The sequence below is a fragment of the Gopherus evgoodei genome, unplaced genomic scaffold (assembly GCF_007399415.2).
Source record: "Gopherus evgoodei ecotype Sinaloan lineage unplaced genomic scaffold, rGopEvg1_v1.p scaffold_235_arrow_ctg1, whole genome shotgun sequence".
Lineage (NCBI taxonomy): Eukaryota > Metazoa > Chordata > Testudines > Testudinidae > Gopherus > Gopherus evgoodei.
In genome coordinates, this window is record NW_022059898.1 from 9,818 (window position 1) to 24,707 (window position 14,890).

General features: G+C 44.6%; 1 pseudogene; it reads left to right on the forward strand.

The window, feature by feature from the left end:
* The first annotated feature begins 12,604 nt into the window (after window positions 1–12,604).
* Window positions 12,605–13,560, forward strand: LOC115640193 (annotated as a pseudogene).
* Window positions 13,561–14,890: the final 1,330 nt, after the last annotated feature.

Consider the following 14,890-nt stretch of genomic DNA (forward strand, 5'->3'; position numbering starts at 1 on the left):
GTTTGGGGCATGGCCCCAGATGCAGCCACTTCCTCCAATCAGCCAGGGTTTTCCCTTGTCCAGCCCCAGCCTTCTGCAGGGCTTTTCTAACCCCTTCCAGGCTGGAACGGGGGGGGGTCACCCCGTTACACAACACAAAGAGAAAAGATTTTCTTTCTATTAAAAAAACCCAAGGAAATTAACAAACAAAAACCCTTCATTTCATGTTACTTACATTTGCTTTCATCAATAAAATCATTAGGAAATACAAACTCAAGGTTTTGAAACAGGATGGAAAGGTGAAGCATTCTCAGGTTAGCAAATGTCTAAAGACGTGTTGCCCTGGCACCCTCAATTCAGTCCTCTTGTGCATTTGCAGGATGATGCAGACTTGAATGACATGATCCCATAGCATTTTTTTCCCACGGGACCCATACCTTATTCGGTACACAGGGTTTTCTGTTCTGGGGCTGTGAATTGAAGGAGCCTATTGCCTGTAGGATCCCTGCCTCATTTACTGCAGAGTTAACTCGCACAGGCAATGCTCATTCTGGTATTTCCTAACCGGAGGGTGCTTCATTTTGCAGTCTTTTAGTCCTCTGGGCATTTCCTAATGTTTATAGCTTGCTTTACTGAGGAGAACAGTCTTTATGACAAAGGGCTTAGTTATTTTTGTGTGTGTGTTATGTCTCCATTATTTACCTAGTCAGTGTCACTAGTGTGTGCTTTACAAGACAGAGAAAGTAAGGACACTCCCTGACACAAAGACCCTATGATCTAAGGAAGACTGACAGATACAAAGAAAGCAGAAGATGTAAGAATTAGGAAATTCTTTCTTTCGATGAATAGTCATTTATTTATTATGAATTATTATGATGATTAAAGAAAGGGTGGTGGATTGGGGAACTTGTGTGGTGATGATGTTCTATGCAGGAGTTTCCATTGTTTGGCACATGCAGCTGATCTGAAGTGCCGCGCAGTGCTAGGTTTTGGGTAGCAAGCCCTCTCACAATGGCAAAGAGCCTTTTCAGAACTCTGGTGCAATCTTCTCTTGATGCTCGTCATCTATGGTGGACTTTAACCTTAGGCTCATCTCAAGGTCTTCCCACCTATGGAATGCTCTCTGGTGATTTCCTGTCTTCTCGTGGCATGCCACATTTCTAGCCAGATTTGTCCACTGTTTGTTCCTGTAGAACACAATGTGTCTGGAACATTAGAATGGAGGAGTTTGCAGCCAAAACAGTATGCAGCATTCTGGGTTTTTGAGTATCTAAGCCATGGCCTCTCCACTTTATCAGCATTGGGGATGCCACACCAAGAATGTGTTGGATGGAAACTTCTATTTTCATTGTCTTTGGAGAAGATGAAGTTTTTCACTCCCTGTGGCCCATGCAAGTACAAGGAAGTCCCTCACGCTACTACACAAATGGGTGCACAGTCCTGGATCGTCTAGATTTAAGGAACTAAAGTCAGCAGCAGCTGTTTCTTGCGCCTCCACCACATTCTTCTCTGAGCTACACTTTTTTTCAGGAATGTGCATGGTTCCATCCATTTGAGATGGAGATATGGATGCTGCAGTAGCTGCCAGGTCACCTGCACTCTGACTAACTGGAAGATCAGGCATCTCATCACCACTCACATCCTCACTGGGGCCGGAAAGCTCAGCGTGAACATTTGTGTCTATGTATCTCAGGAGAGGTCCTTCCTGCTTAGACAGAAATGCTTCCTTTGCTTTCTTTCCTTTTCTAAATGCTGCCCCAGAGGAGCGTTTTCTTCTTTCACTCATGGCTGCCGTTCTGTGCCAGCTAGAGTGGCTCTCAACACTCAATTGAAAGGGACAAGTAAGCAAGCTGGTAGCAGGGCCTGAGTGAGGGAAGATATCAGCGTCTTAAGGGCCTAACTGGCCCCTACTACTTCAGTTGACTGCCTGTTCTCATCAAGCAGGTTTAGGAAAGCAGTAGAAAACAGGAAGCTCCCTGAGAAACTGGTGTTAATCAGTCCAGGCTCCTGGAGGTGCTCAGGAGGTACACAAGAGGCTCTTCCTCTCTCTCTTGGACCATTGAGTAGTCTCATGAAAACACCTAGGCACCAGCAACCGATTCCCCAAGCTAAAGTCCCCTTTGCAATCCAGGGGAAACAGCCTGGGTTGTCAGGAGTGCAGGGTGTGGCCCATGGTGACTGCAGATCTGCCCCTGCTGCACACCGATTCCTGAGACCCCTCTAGCCCATCAGCACTAGGCTATCCCGCATTTTGCTGAGCGGCTGAGATCTGGGGGAACAGAAACCCTTTGTTAGATATGGAAAATCTCCTCCCAGGAACACTCTGTCAATGGCTGTGTCATAAACAGATAGCTAAGGGTTAATGTCTCTTTCACCTGTAAAGGGTTAACAAACAGTGACCTGCAACACCTGACCAGAGGACCAATCAGGAGACAAGATACTTTCAAATCTGGGTGGAGGGAAGTTTGAATGTGAGTTCTTTGTTCTTGGTCTGTTGTCTCTCTGGGCTTTGAGAGTGACCACACGTATCTACAGGCTCTCTAATCTTCTGTTTCCAATTTGTAAGTACAAAAGTAGAAAGACAATATAGGCTTTTACATTGTTTTTCTGTATTTGCAAATGTGTAGTTTGCTGGAAATATTTTAAATTGTATTTTTTATGGATAAGGCTGTTTATCCATTTTCTATAAGCTAAAAGACCCTGTAATATCCCATCTTAAATTTACAGAGATTATTTTTACTCTTTTTGTCTTTTATTAAAAATTTTCTTTTTTTAAAGACCTAATTGATTTTTTACTCCTTGTTAATGCTAAGGTATTAAGTCTGTATTCCCAAAGGACTTGGTGGGAGGGAAAGGTAAATTTCCTCTTTGTGTTAGATTCACAGAACTTGAATCTGTATTGCCTCTGGGTGAGGGGGAGAGAGAAACCTGATCTCTCTGTGTTGTGTTTCAAGGAGCTGAAGCAGAGTAATCTCCTGGTGTACCCAGGCAGGAAAGATCTGGGAGGAGGTAAAGAGGGGGGGAAGGGAATGGTTTATTTCCCTTTGTTGTGAGACTCAAGTAATTTGGGTCTTGGGGTCCCTAGGGAAGGTTTGGGGAGACCAGAGTTTCTCAGGTACTCAGAATCTTGATTGGTGGCAGCCTATCAGATCTAAGCTGGTAATTAAGCTTAGGGGAATTCATGCTAGTACCCATATTTTGGACGCTAAGGTTCAGATTTGGGAAAGAATACTATGACATGGTGACAGCATGTGGGAAAGATAAGAATCCAAAAGCCAGTAAGATTACTGTTTTTCTTTTTCTCTGCTAGCTGCTTGTAGCAGAGAGAGGGTTTTCAAAACTACAGTCAGAGATTTTTTTTTCCTTGTTCCGTTCTGGCTGTGCATAGAGATTGCCTCAGGCAAGGGCCATTAAGGTTTAATGAGGGTCGTTTGTTAAACAATAGAACTCCAACTGTGAGTCAACAGAAACTCCAGCAGAACACATATGCAAATTAAAAGTTTTTTTTTGTTTCTAAGTTATCGAGAAAGGACTTAAAAAAAACCTCTGTTGCTAAGCCAACCCCAGGAGACAACAGAGAGCCAGCAGTTCAGATAATAAACACCAGAGGGCACCCCAACACAAGAAAACAGGAACCATGACTTCCAGGGCAAAACTGGTTGCAGACAGACAAATCAAAGAAGCAGACCACAGGCGACAAATGGAAAAAAGAGAAAAAGAGGTGGAGCTGAAAGAAAGGGAAGAAAACATCAAACTGGCAGCCTACAAAAGAGAACAAGCAGCCAGAGAGGCAGCCCATAAAAGAGAACAAGAAGCCAAAGATGCAGCCCACCAATGAGAGAGGGAGAAACACTGCCAAGAAATGGAAAAACAACAAAAAGAACTGGAAAAACAACAAAAACAGAGTGAAGAGAGGGAAAAAGAGAGAAAGCATGAAATGGACTTGGCACGGGCCAGGCAGGATGCTCCAGCCAGTCCTAACAACCCTGCGCCAATGATTGTTCCACATCACGAGAAATTTCCCACCTACAAGGCAGGTGATGACACTGAGGCCTTCTTAGAAAATTTTGAAAGGGCCTGCCTTGGGTACAGCATCTCTGAAGACCAGTACATGGTAGAACTGAGGCCACAGCTCAGTGGACCTTTAGCAGAGGTGGCGGCTGAAATGCCTAAGGAGAACATGAATGATTATAAACTTTTTCAAACCAAGGCCAGATACAGAATGGGGATAACACCTGAACATGCCCGTCGGCGGTTCAGAACCCTAAAATGGAAACCAGATGTGTCATTCCCCCGACACGCCTACCACATTGCAAAGAATTATGAAGCCTGGATATCAGGAACAAAGGTTAACAATATGGACGAGCTGCACCTCCTGATACAAATGGAGCAGTTCTTAGATGGTGTTCCTGAGGAAATAGAGAGGTACATCCTAGATGGAAAACCCAAAACAGTAATCGAGGTGGGGGAGATTGGAGCCAAATGGATGGAAGTGGCAGAAAAGAAAAAAGCTACCGTCAAGGGGGACGAATACCCCAGGGGGCACCCCGACAATAAACTCTACAACCGAGGGCAGGCAAGGACCCCACCTACAACCCAAGGAAAGCCCCAGACTACCTATTATCCCACCTCACCAGTCTCCAGTAACCCACCTCGACCCAGTGACCAGTCAGCTGGAAGATGCTTTAAGTGTAATGAACTGGGACATATAAAGGCCAAGTGCCCCAAGAACCCCAACCGAGTGCAAGTCATTACACCACCATCACACTAAAGATTCCCAGGCCCAGATGCCTCTCAAATACCCTTGGAGTGAAGGGAAACTTTGAGAGTGGGTGGAAAGAAGGTTATCGCGTGGAGAGACACGGGGGCACAAGTGTCAGCCATCCACCAATCCTTCTGGACCCCTAATTCATCAACCCAAAGGTCCAAGTGACCATTTACCCCTTCATGTCAAAAGCTGTAGACTTGCCTACAGCTGAACTGCCTGTCCAGTACAAAGGCTGGTCAGGAATGTGGACTTTTGCAGTCTATGACAATTATCCAATCCCCATGCTGCTGGGGGAAGACTTGGCCAACCAGGTGAAGTGGGCCAAAAAAGTTGGAATGGTTACACGTAGCCAAACCAGGCAAGCTTCCAGTCCCATTCCTGTTCCTGAGCCGTCCACTGAGGCCCCGTCTGTGTTACCAGAGACCCAGACAGAGGTAGTGGACCCGGATCCCCTGCCAACAACTGAAACAGCCACAGTGACTCCAGTCCCAGACCAGGAACTGGAAAAGCAGCCAGCACCAGAACCGTTGCCAGCACTGACGACAGTGCTTGCAAATCCATCTTCAACCCCAACCCCAGAGGGCGCCAGAGAGCCTGAACTGGCAGAAGCAGCAAACAATCACACCCAAGAGGCTCGGCCAGAGCCTGAAATACCCCCTGGTGCATCAGCAGAAAGCGGCTCACCAGCCACGGAAACAACCCCATCACCTACATCGCTTCCAGAGGGACCAAGCCCAGTCCACAGTCTAAGAAAGAACTGGTGTCTCCAGCTTCAAGGGAACAGTTCCAAACTGAGCAGGAAGCAGGTGACAGCCTTCAGAAAGCTTGGGTGGCGGCATGGAGCACCCCAGCGCCACTCAGCTCTTCTAATCGATCCCGGTTTGTTGTAGAACAAGGATTTTTATACAAGGAGACTCTTTCTGGTGGAAACTAGGAAGACTGGCACCCGCAAAAACAGTTGGTGGTTCCAACTAAGTACCGGGGGAAGCTCTTAAGCTTAGCCCATGATCATCCCAGTGGCCATGCTGGGGTGAACAGAACCAAAGACCGGTTGGGGAAGTCCTTCCACTGGGAGGGAATGGGCAAGGACGTTGCCAAGTATGTCCGGTCTTGTGAGGTATGCCAAAGGGTGGGAAAACCCCAAGACCAGGTCAAGGCCCCTGTCCAGCCACTCCCCATAATTGAGGTCCCATTTCAGCGAGTAGCTATGGATATTCTGGGTCCTTTCCCAAGAAAAACACCCAGAGGAAAGCAATACATACTGACTTTTGTGGACTTTGCTACCCAATGACCGGAAGCAGTAGCTCTAAGCAACACCAGGGCTAAAACTGTGTGCCAGGCCCTAACTGACATTTTTGCCAGGGTAGGTTGGCCATCCGATATCCTTACAGATTCGGGGACAAATTTCCTGGCAGGGACCATGAAAGAACTGTAGGAAACTCATGGGGTGAATCACTTGGTTGCCACCCCTTAGCACCATAAAACCAATGGCCTGGTCGAACGGTTTAATGGAACTTTGGGGGCCATGAAACGTAAATTTGTCAACGAACACTCCAATGATTGGGACCTAGTGTTGCAACAGTTACTTTTTGCCTACAGGGCTGTACCACATCCCAGTTTAGAGTTTTCACCATTTTAACTGGTGTATGGCCACGAGGTTAAGGGGCCATTACAGTTGGTGAAGCAGCAATGGGAGGGGTTTACGCCTTCTCCAAGGACTAATATTCTGGGATTTGTAAGCAACCTACAAATCACCCTCCGACACTCTTTAGCCCTTGCTAAAGAAAACCTAAAGATGCTCAGGAAGAGCAAAAGGCCTGGTATGACAAACATGCCAGAGAGCGTTCCTTCAAGGTAGGAGACCAGGTTATGGTCTTGAAGGCGCAACAGGCCCATAAAATGGAAGCATCCTGGGAAGGGCCATTCAGGGTCCAAGAGCACTTAGGAGCTGTTAACTACCTCATAGCATTTCCCAATTCCTCCCTAAAGCCCAGAGTATACCATGTTAATTCTCTCAGCCCTTTTTGTTCCAGAGACTTACAGGTTTGTCAGTTTACAGTCCAGGGAGGAGATAACGCTGAGTGGCCTGACAGTGTCTACTACGAAGGGAAAAAAGACGGTGGCGTGGAAGAGGTGAACCTCTCCGCAACCCTGGAACGTCTGCAGCGGCAACATATCAAGGAGCTGTGCACTAACTTTGCCCCATTGTTCTCAGCCACCCCAGGATGGACTGAACGGGCATACCACTCCATTGACACAGGTAATGCTCACCCAATCAGAACCCCACCATTCCGGGTATCTCCTCATGCCCAAGCTGCTGTAGAACGGGAGATCCAGAACATGCTACAGATGGGTATAATCCGCTCATCTACCAGTGCATGGGCATCTCCAGTGGTTCTGGTACCCAAACCAGATGGGGAAATACGCTTTTGCATGGACTACCGTAAGCTAAATGTGGTAACTTGTCCAGACAACTATCCAATGCCACTCACTGATGAGCTATTGGAAAAGGTAGGATGTGCCCAGTTCATCTCTACAATAGACTTAACCAAGGGGTGCTGGCAAGTACCGCTAGATGACCCTGCCAAAGAGAGGTCAGCATTCATCACCCATGCAGGAGTGTATGAATTTAATGTGCTTCCTTTCGGGCTGCGAAATGCACCCACCACCTTCCAGAGGCTGCTAGATGGTCTACTAGCAGGAATGGGCGAATACGCAGTTGCCTACCTCGATGATGTGGCTATTTTTTCTGACTCCTGGCCCGAACATCTAAAACACCTGGAAAAGGTCTTTGAGCGAATCAGGCAGGCAGGACTAATGGTTAAGGCCAAAAAGTGTCAAATAGGCCAAAACAGAGTGACTTACCTGAGACACCAGGTGGGTCAAGGAACCATAAACCCCCTACAGGCCAAGGTGGATGCAATCCAAAAGTGGCCTGTCCCAAAGTCAAAGAAACAGGTCCAATCCTTCTTAGGCTTGGCTGGGTACTACAGGCGATTTGTACCACACTACAGCCAAATCGCTGCCCCACTGATCGACCTGACCAAAAAGACCCAACCAAATGCAGTTAAATGGACTGATGAGTGTCAAAAGGCCTTTACCCAGCTTAAGGCGACACTCATGTCTGGCCTTGTGCTCAGGGCCCCGGACTTTGACAAGCCAATCCTAGTAAACACAGATGCATCTGAGCGTGGTATAGGAGCAGTTCTCATGCAGGAGGGACCGGATCTCAACTTCCATCCTGTCGTGTTTCTCAGCAAGAAACTGTCTGAGAGGGAAAGTCACTGATCAGTCAGTGAAAAGGAATGCTACGCCATTGTGTACGCCCTGGAAAAGCCAGAAGCATTTTTAAGCTGGTTTAACCATATTTACACTAGGAATTTTATCGGTATAGAAATGTTGCAAAAAATTCACACTTCCAAGCTGACACTGCTATGATGGTGAAAATTTCTAGTGTAGATCTGGCTTATGTGTTTCTTTTTGTGAGATTATATTATGAGTGCAATATACTGAGACTTTGCTTTCAGTATGTGTTTGCTAGTCAAGTACACTGCTCACATGTGTTGTTGTCAGTGTACGTTACTGTGAGTGTATACTTGAGTTGAAATCAATGTGCATGTTTGATTTCTATTCCTGTTTGTGTCCTTGAGAACATACATGATGTGAATGCACAATATCATGTGTTTATTATTGAAAAATATTATGAAACCTTTGTGTGTGTTGTCAGTGCTCCTTCTGAAGTGCAAGTGTGCATTATTGTTGTGTTTGTGAATACACAATATTGTGTGTTTATTAGTGAAAAATATTGTGTGACTACATGTGTGTTGTGACTGTGGATTATTGTGCATGCTTCTATGTGTACATGGGTGTGTATTTATGGGCAAATATTATTTTGTGCATGTGTATGTTTGGAAGTGAATATTAATAATGACTTACCGCTGAGTCTGGTAAAAAAAAAAAATCAAAAGCTGCTGTCTTCCTGCAGCTCCTGAAATGGTAAGATTTTAGTCCATTCAAAGGTGATGCCTACAATGCATCATTTCCTCTCATGCCAAGTCCAGCTCATTTTAGGGGTCCTTCAACATTTGTATTTGCTGTCTTGTTAATTTTAAAACAAAATTTGCAATAATGATTTTCAAATGTTGCTTTTATTCTGCATCCTGAAAGGACTCCAGAATTGTGCAAAAAATTACATATTAGGGCTTTAATTGTCAAGGGAGTCTAAGCAAGTTCGTGCAGTAGATAGGAATTCAGAACATGTTCCAGGCCCAGGTCCTCCAAGGTATTATGCAATCTAGCTCTCATGGGACTTGGTTTTTGGTTTTGCCACTGACATACTTGGTGGGTTTGAGCAATAGCCAATACCTGGTGGTTCACAGCAGGTGAAAAATCAACTCATCCAGTGCTGCATATGGAATGTAACTTGTTCCTTATGCCCAGAAGCCAGCAGAGGAGAACTCAGTTTCCATTCAGGCACCAAATTAAATGATGCCCATGGTTTAATTTAATCTGATATTGACGTCAGCCTCATCACAGCCTCTTATAGAAGGAACTGTCATAACTCAGCTCTATAGATGATCAGGAAAAGAAGTCCTATTATTAACTGCTTTGTCTATCTAAAGTGTCTATATGGCTGCCATGATGGCAGAATCTGAGCCTGGAGCGCTCAAAAACATTCTAGCAGAATGTTTTCCAATGGAAAAATCACATTATATTAGGTTCTTTCCAACCCCAAAGGATCAGTCACTTAACACAGGTCAGTGGATACTCTAGATCTCACATCAAGAGCAACAATGGCAGCCAATTTCTCTAGTAAACTAACTAAAGGTTTATTAGCTAAGAACAGAAATGAAAGTTATTGAGAGGTTAAATCAAGTAAAAGACATTAACAGTTTTGGACAGTCCAAGTCTGTCAGTCCAAAGTGACAGCAAAGATGTGGTAATCTGCTAGTTTTCCATAAGTCTCTCAGGGTTACCCAAAATAACTTTGGGGATCTCTATCTTGCATCTGGAATGTTCCCTGAAAGTCTCCAAACAGCTATGAGATATAGAACCATTCCCTGGATCCATTCTTATACCTGTCTTCCCCGGAAAGCAATCTGGCAAGTGTTTCCATCACAGCAGGGGTTTTTCCTCTGTTGACTAAACACAGACTGGTTCCTATTTTCCTGTGGAACAAAGGCAAATTCTGCTGGGGAAAAAAAGACAAATCTTGCACTCAAATCTATGAAAATTCATGAAAAGCTCCAACAAAGCTGAATCATGGATCATCTCTAAATATAAGTTTCATTATCAATTTTCTCATCCAGTCTCGATTATTATGCCTCAGATTTTGGTAAAGTGAGGCACAGAGAATTGAATTAACATAGCTGCATAGTTAGGCTTTAATTACAAGAATTCTTGGCATCTTGTGACCTCCTCTCTCTAGATCCCTGGCTGTACTAGTTACCATTTCAGGCTGGGATTCTCAAGATGTACACACCTTACTCCCATAGGCTCTTTTGCGAATCCCAGCCTACATTATGTGAAATTCAAGAGACGCCTGGGCCTTGGCATGAACAAGATAGACACAGGAGCAGGATTACAAAGGCACCTAAAGAAGGAGACAGGTGCCTATTGGAATTGACAATAGCATCTAAGCAGGTTAAGCTCCTTACTCCCACTGAATGACCATGGGACTTAGACATCTAACTCATTTAGGAGCATTGATCAATCTCCATAGGTGCCTGTTTCACCTTTGAAAACCTGGCCCACAGATAGCACTGAAGCTGGATTGGAATCAGGGAATGCCGGGGGAGATCGTGGGCCCCATGTTATGTGGAGTTCAGAGCTGAGGGACGGAATGGCTCTTTTGGCTTTATCACCTATTCATCTGTGCACTTGCCTGGGGGACTCTGCTGCTGAGCTGTGCAGGGCTCCAGGGAGTGAGTCCCACTAGCCCTTAGGAATTAGACATGAATAAATCATCTTTCCACAGCACCAGTCCTTTAATCCCAGTGTTGCTCCAAGCCAGCTACACACAGCTCATCTGCAGAGATCAACAGGTTTGAGTCTAGTTCAGTTTCAGAATGAGGAGATGGGGAAAGGATTCTCTGATACCTGTGTCTTCAGCTTCTAGATTCTGGTATATAGATAGATATTGACCAAAGAATCCTGGTGCTGGATGACTGAATGTGTCATATGTTGGGAAAAATTCCACAAAGATCAGCACAGTATGTTTGGTATTTCAATTAAATATGTTGTGGGATCAACATATGGGGGGAAATTATGATGCTAAATAAGACTTACATTATGAACTCACTAAGACTTTTACTCGTAGTTTAATGCAATACCTGCTGCTGATTGAAATTTTTCCACCCTCTGGGAAAATGTTGATTTTTCACAGAAAATCCCAAATTGATATTTTTCCCTAGATTTTTTGGCAAATGGAAACTTTCTCCTGAAAACTGGATTTTTTTATCACAAACCCCCAAAAAAAGTGTTTTTTGAGTTTTCAGTTTCTTTACAGAAGAATATCGAAAACTGTTAGAGGTAAGCAGACAGATTCTATGATTTTGTTGGTGGTGATGTTGTTTAGATGAAAAACCAATCTCCATTAGAAATAACACAGCTGAAAATTTCCAACCAGCCGTAAATTTTACATAAATGTAAGAACATTAATATTGCCTGATAAGAGCTTGATTTCAAACCCATTTATTCTATTTCATCTGTGTGATTTCTCTTTCAAAGGGACAGTTGCATAGAGGTCACAATTAAATAACCAGTAAAGGTGGCAGCGCACAGAATGTTTTATATGGACTAGTCTCTTTAAACCCCAGTTTAGAGTTGAACCAGGCAGCCAAAGCCTGTCTCTCCTGACCACATTCAAGGACATCTGAGAGTTCACTGGGAGGAGAACGCTGATCTCTTGGTCTAGCTCCATGGAGCCATGTTCTCAAAAGTATTTAGGTGCCTAGTGAGACTTTCAGAAGCACCTGGAAGCTTACAACTCATTGATTTCAAGGGGTTTGGAGGGCCTAGATGCTTTTGAAAATCCCACTAGGTGCCTCAATACCTTTAATAATCTGCCCCACAGTCCCTCTCCGAAAGCCCTTACAGTCCTAGTAGACAGGGCAGAGAAAGGGAGGGAAGGGAATCAGAAACAGAAAGAAAGGAAATGATTGGGCTAAGGTCACACAGCATGTCACTAGCAGAGACAAGAATAGAGCTCAAATGTCGTGACAGCCTCTGCACTGCACAGCACAGAGTAAACGATACAACATAGCAATGATGGAGGGATGCTGCTAGCCCATTGTTACATGCAGGCAGAAGTGCAGGTGCGGGTTGTTGCCATAAATCAATTTGGAAGCAGGTAGCAGGCTGTCTAGGCACAGAGCTTGGGATAGAAACAACACAGATGAGCTGCTACATGTGATACTGGAGTAGTCTACGTCATATTGCCCTACAAAGTGAGAATCAGGCAGTACTGGTATTTTAGTCTATTAGTTTCATGCCCAAGGTGTGAGCTTGGTGATGGTCGCAATGGGGGATCCTCCCTTGCAAGAATTGTTCCATCATTCATACTGCATTTTATCAAGCTACACCTTGGGCCAAATCCTCAGATCTAGTAAAGTGATGAAGCTCTGCTGAGTTTAAGGGAAGTTGCAATAGTGTGATAATGTGATTGACTGATTGTCAGAGGAAAGAAGCACTTACAATACCTACTCATTGTAAGTGATGAGTTCTGTGCACCTTTGACATTCATATAATGAAATATCAGGAAAAAGAGAAACAGAGCCATTCTCTGTGTCACTCTGATCTTCACCATTGTTCTTCTCATTCCCTTCATAGCCATCCCACAGCGTACTGAGGAAGAAAATGTCCAACCAAACCACCGTAATTGAATTCCTTCTCCTTGGATTCTCTGACATTAGGGAATTACAGATTTTACACTTTACTGTATTTCTAGTGCTTTACCTGATAACCCTGCTGGGGAATCTTCTCATCCACACAGCCATAGCCCTCGACCATCACCTTCACATCTCCATGTACTTCTTTTTGATTAATCTGTCCATACTAGACTTTGGCTCCATCTCTGTCACCATCCCAAAATCCATGGTCAATTCCCTCATGAACATCAGATTGATTTCATATTCTGGCTGTGTTGCCCAAGTTTTTTTTTTCTTATTCTTTGCTTCAGCAAATTTTGCCATATTGACCATCATGGCGTACGACCGATACGTTGCCATCTGCCAACCATTGCACTATGAAATGGCGATGAACAGGAGAGCTTGTGTCCAAATGGCAGCCAGTGCCTGGATCAGTGGTATTCTTTATTCTGCCCTGCACACTGGGAACACACTTGCGATATCCTTCTGTGGGGGCAACATGGTGGATCAGTTCTTCTGTGAAATTCTCAGCTCCTCCATCTTGCCTGCTCTGACTCATATCTTGGTGAAGTTGTTCTTATTTCTCTTAGTGTGCTTTTATGTTTAAGCTGCTTTGCTTTTATAACTGTGTCATATGTTCAGATCTTCAAAACAGTGCTGAGAATCCCTTCTGAGGAGGGCCGGCATAAAGCCTTCTCCACCTGCCTCCCTCACCTCATTGTGGCCTCCTTATTCCTTTTCACTGGCACCTTTGCCTTTCTGAAACCCACCTCCAACTCAACCTCAGATCTGAATCTCTTGGTGGCTGTTCTCTATTCTATAATGCCCCCAATGATAAATCCAATCATCTACAGCATGAGAAACAAGGAAATGAAAAGGGCACTGAGTAAACTGATAGGTTGGAGGTTATTCAGCAAGAATAAAATGTTTATATTTCTCCACTGATCACAGTTTCATTCTGTGTTTTTTTATAAATATAATCGGCTGATGACATTATTGGCTTCATGAGAACATACTGTGCAACCTGTTTATGCAAAATTGGGTAGTTCCACTGAGAAAAATGCAGACAAACTTAAGTCAAGAAAAATAGTTGTTTCTGTACATTTTTATCAAAGTAATTTAGACTGGAATCTATCTATCTATCTATCTATCTATCTATCTATCTATCTATCTATCTAATCTATCTATCTATCAACAGAGTCAGGATGAGCTGTACCCTGACATCTGGTGGTGAATTATGGCTAATGTGGCAAAGAATATCAGGGGCTGATCTTGTTTGCATAGGCACACCCACCCTGCTTAGCATCGCCCATGGCAACTTAAAATGGTCTCTTTGACAGCTGTGGGATCCTCAATTTCTCTGTTATTGGGGCAGGAGGAATAAAGTGTTGTTACCCTGATTATGTGAATGAGGGACTGTGAACCTGTTTTAATGACAGAGGATCTCACCATCAACTTAGTAGCACTTGCTAGACGAGGGACATGGGTTCCAAAACTCAGTGAATGGAAAGGGGCTGGGGATTGGTATGTGTACCTGATAGTATGGGTCCCTGCAACACCAATGGATCTTCTCTTCTCTTCTCTTCTCTTCTCTTCTCTTCTCTTCTCTATTGAGTAGCACAGCTAAGTTTGGTTTCATTAGTAATCTAGCTAAAAGCTGCTGAGCTGAATTCACTTTGGGCCAGTGATGCACCAGCACCAAGACTCCCCTACTCCAAGCTACAGTCACTAAAAGAGTTAAACTTACTGCGCTGAGTGCTGTATTAAATAGTAGGGGAGCCTGAAGATATATTGCTAAGCAGCTGACAGAGCAGAGAAGTTTGCAGGATCATTGGAGTGGCCCACAGACCAGTGAGTGGAGCTGAGCAGGTTGTGGAACGGTTCATCCAGCCCACGGAACAGTGAGCGAGTGGAATGGTTTGCGGGGATGGCTGGAGTGGCTCATGGGTCGGCTGATGGAGTGGAGCTGTTTGTGGTGAGGGCTGCAGCAGAATGCCATGGAGAGGTGGGGCAGATGGCCTTGGACCACGTAAGGTGCCCCTTAACACCCTGTGTGCCCCCCCCATTTCCACCCAGGCTGGGGTTGTAAAACTCTGCAGATAAACTTTTGAACTTTGGAGCGGCACTGACCAGGGACAGAGACTTTGGGGCTGTTGGACTTCAGGGTGATTGGATTTAAGACCATAAGGGGAAAAGAACATTGCCAAAACTTCTTGGTGGGTTTTTTACTCATGGTTTATGTTATGAATCCTGTTTGTGGTGTTTCCCCAATATG